This window comes from Lycium ferocissimum, chromosome 8, assembly GCF_029784015.1.
Source record: "Lycium ferocissimum isolate CSIRO_LF1 chromosome 8, AGI_CSIRO_Lferr_CH_V1, whole genome shotgun sequence".
NCBI lineage: Eukaryota > Viridiplantae > Streptophyta > Magnoliopsida > Solanales > Solanaceae > Lycium > Lycium ferocissimum.
Window position 1 is genome coordinate 14,929,653 of NC_081349.1, and position 4,268 is coordinate 14,933,920.

At 43.3% G+C, this 4,268-nt stretch overlaps 1 long non-coding RNA gene across 1 annotated transcript; it reads left to right on the forward strand.

Annotated features, from left to right (window-relative positions):
• Positions 1-786: 786 nt before the first annotated feature.
• Positions 787-3,706, forward strand: LOC132066641 (uncharacterized). The gene is made up of 2 exons (XR_009416894.1): positions 787-1,077; positions 3,430-3,706. It is a non-coding gene; the product is annotated as an uncharacterized LOC132066641 (long non-coding RNA).
• Positions 3,707-4,268: the final 562 nt, after the last annotated feature.

Below are 4,268 nucleotides of genomic sequence, written 5' to 3' on the forward strand. Positions count from 1 at the left end.
ACCTAACTAACGTGGCATATTACACAGAGTAAAAAGGACGACGCTCTAAGGAGAAGACTTACCATGGGTCCCGACCTCCCAACGGGACCAGGATAAATGCCTCCAGGTACGTTCGGCATAAGTAAGTTGGGAACATATTTTTTCAATCCACTGGTCGAGGTTAGGAACCGCACTAAGGGTTCAGATAAGCGCTGTATACACACGAATAAATAAAAAGTTCAGTATCGGTGCAGGCACGCGGCCGAATCGTATCGACTTAAAGTTACTTACGTTTTGGGTTCCATTTATCGGGAAACGGCAATTTGTCAATGAGGATCAGATCCACTGTTCTGATTCGGACAAACCTGCCTTGCCAGCCTCCGTCTCTATCTTCGTCCAGACCGGAGAAGGGCGCTTTTGCAGCTCATTTTGAAAGTTTTATCATTCCCCCTCTGAAGACACGGGGCTATATAGTCGAAGTAGGTGGTGCACCGTGAACGGAATGTTCACGTTTGTAGCAAAATAACGGAGGAGCACAACGATCCTCCAAAATGACGGGTGAATTTGGCCGAGGGTGATCTCGTACCGCTTGCAGAAATCGACCACCACAGGGTCACGTGTGGTGAAGTTGAAAGGGTAAGTATAAACACTTAAGTACCCTTCCACGTAGGTCGATATGGGCTCATCTTGGTCGGGAATAACGACCTCCTTACCTTTCCACCCACAATCTTCCTTGACTCGTTCGAGTTTATTCGGGGGTATCGTGTACAGATAGGCTGATATTTCGACACCTCGATCCCCCTGTTGAGAAGGTTTCTCAACTTTGAAGTCCCGAATGGTCGAACAGTCTTGAGGAACGAGTCAGTCAGCAGTGGCTCTGGTTTAGGAGCTGAAGATGTCTCACCGGCCTTAGCCTTTGAAGATTTGCTCGTCATTTTGAAAGTATGAAGATAAGAAGGTTTAAAATGAAGATTTGAAGATTGAACAGGAAATTAAGAAGAAGATATGAAGATATGGAGGTTTGAAGGTTTGAAGATATGAAGATCAAAGTATTCAGAGCACACGAAGGTAAAAATTCCCTTTGGTAAAAGTTGAAAAGTGAAAAAAGAAGGGGAAAACTTGCTTTTATAGAGTGGGACCGAGACGCTTTACCTTCCGCAACCGTTTTCAGAGCTAATGGGGCTTCGACACGTGTCGATGTCAGACGGATGTGATGGATGTGACCTTGATCCTATCTAATCATGGGAAGCGTACGCGAGAAGGAACCGGGGCGTCCGCTCAACCAACAGATCGTGCTTAAACAGGTCGACCTTCCGAAGAGACCTAGATCGGGACCTCGTACGAACACCTCCATGATCAAGTAAAGCTTCCGAATATTTCGCAGAGGATGTTGTTTCGAACCGGTCGTGGCCGAGTTTAATCACAAGATGCTCGATTATGGTGGCCGGTAGCAAAACATGCTGGTTCTTTCGGATTATGGAATAAATGATTACTGATCGAATACAACAAGAGCATATACGAAGGTTTGGGTACAAAAAATACACATGGAATGCTCAATAAAGTCCAATAACAACCAATTTGCAAAACTCCATTAAAGATTTTTTCCATTTCATAAAATTCCGACTATGCCGGATACATCAGTACATCAGAAAAAGCAGAAGAAACCCTACTCTACGACCAGTAATGGGAAAACAAAATAAGGCAGCCACACCCTTACTCAACCTAACAAGTTGGAGGATGAGATCTCCGAGTCTATCCACAGGATGCGGCAATGACGGGTGATACCGATTAGATGTCCCCGTGATTTGCACCAGAGGTGGACGACCCAGGGATATCCAATCCCGATAAATCTTCCTCATCGAGCACAATCACTGGTGTAGTTTCACCCGAAGGCATTTCCTGATGGGTCCCCATAATATGGCGAGTTCAAACTCAAGATCCAACTCCCGAATGTATAACGGAAAAACTTCCAGCCTCTCTGCGTCTAGGTGGCCTCGATGGAGCGGGTGTTCTTCTTCCTCGAACTACGTCCTCGGCTACCGACTTTCCTTTGGAAGCCCTCCTCATCCGAAGTCCTGGAAACTAAAGGTATTGAGTTAAGATAATAATACAGGGAAATAGGGGTCGAAACGATCAGATTAAGAAGTTACCGTGGTTTTTGCCTTTCCACCCTTCGGGTGCCATTCTTCTCCAAAAACTGCCTAAGCTACGAGAAGCCCGAAGAAGGGCAACCACCCATTCAAAAATAGTAGTTTCGAGCGTGGGCTCAACTGGATCCGCTGAAGGGTTCCACACTTCAGAAAAATCGACAGACGATGGACGGTGAAGTTGAACAATGCGTATCATCACGAACCGATAAAGCCATCCTCGATCATAATCGTTTTCAGGGTCGATTAGGCTTCGACTTCCCCTGGGAAGCAACTGAACAATTCCCCCTCGGATCACCCGAGGTAAATATAAATGAAGCAAATGATCGAGGATAAAAGCAACTCCGGCCGCATTGGCCAATTTCTCAATACAGAACACGAGCCTCCAAATTTGCGGGCGATACGCCGATACATATTCGATATCGACGGCGAAGTCCTCGATTATTCTATGAACAGAGAGGGTGAACCTTATGGCGAAGGGATAAGTGTATAATAGCGAATAACCGGCAACATGATGATTTATTTTCACACCCTCCCCAACGGGGAGAAGATCGACGTCTGCGCCTAGATGGCAATCTTCTCTGACCGTAGTAATGGCGTTATCACCGATACAAGATTTGAAATCTTCCACCGAGTCAAGATGGTGAACCACTTCACAGTCGTTCGTATAAATAAAATCCGACGGAACAATACCAGCAGCAATAGATTCCAACTCCCTATCAGAGTCAGCGACTCCAGCCGATGGCATGAATGAAGGCTGATCTTCACCCTGAGTCAGTAACGGTACGTAAGCCATGATCGTGGAAGGTCCTCCTTAACAAAAGGTATTCTCACCCTGGAACAAGAAGATTGAAGATCTGAAGAGTATTATGGGCTCAATGCAGGAATATCAGTAGGTTTTGAGGTGGAACAAAGTGAGATTTGAAGAAGTGCAGATGCATGGAAAAGAAAGAAGACATGGGCTTTATATAGAAAGAGATTTAAGAGATCTGTAGCGTATCAAGAATTCTGATACAAGGAGGATTCCCCAAAAAGATTTGGCGGCTGGGTAATAATGACCCAGCATCGGGCAGAGTGAGATTTGACTTAAAGGTCCCGTCCTAGGTAATTGGAGGCGGCTGCTCAGTTTATTCAGGGTCCATTCCCCGCCGTCACTAACTGTACCTCGGGAAATGGGGGGACTATCTGTATACGGGTAAAACCGAGGACACAGGCACGCTCGGTTTCCCGATGTCATGGTTATGCTCTGTCACAATACGACCGTCTCACCGGGAATGAGGCTTCGAGCTCGGGCCAGGATGAGGCGATAAAGGAAGAGCGATTGACTGCCATTAGCGGGAGACCGAAATATTCGCCCTCACCCGGATATTTCGGCGTCGATCTCGGCAATACAGCTGTCACCAGATTTACTTGCTTTATTTAGAATTGTACTAGGGTTGAAACTCCTCTACTATATAAAGAAGAGGTTATCATTCATGAAGAGGGTTGGCAACAGCAAGGAGAGAAATAGTTTACATCAACAATCATAAGAATCTTACTAAATCAGTTCCCGTCTGTTCTTAAGTTCATTTTTTATTATACCTCGTGAGAGCTTGTAACAAAAAGGGTATCGACCTCGGTTTCTATACCCGAGGCCATACGTATTTAACATTCGGTTAGATCTGCTTCTCTGTTCATTTTATTGACATATCTCGCTATTTAATCTTGAATTGAATTTAGCCACATATCTTTGGCATCACGTACAAATTTAATTGTTCTCCATTTTAAGGTTAAACAATGTTATTATATTTTGATTTGGATGATATATCATATGATAATATAAATTATTACTGATTGATTGAAGAGCCAATGTGATTTATAGTCATTGATCAAATTAAGAAGCTTATCGATATCTAATGCGTGCAGTTGTGTTGAGTTTATATGCATATGAACTTCAAATTAATATGAAAAAAATTGTTTTAGTAATTTGTTTCACTCGTTATTTTTGACATGTGATAAATATTATTGTGACACTCAGTATCATTAGTATTTGGATTTGCTATGTAAATATATAACAATTTAATAAATGCCAAACATATACTATTTAAAAATTCGAAGACAAATAATTAATCCACTGTAAATACCAAATATTTCAGGAAAAAT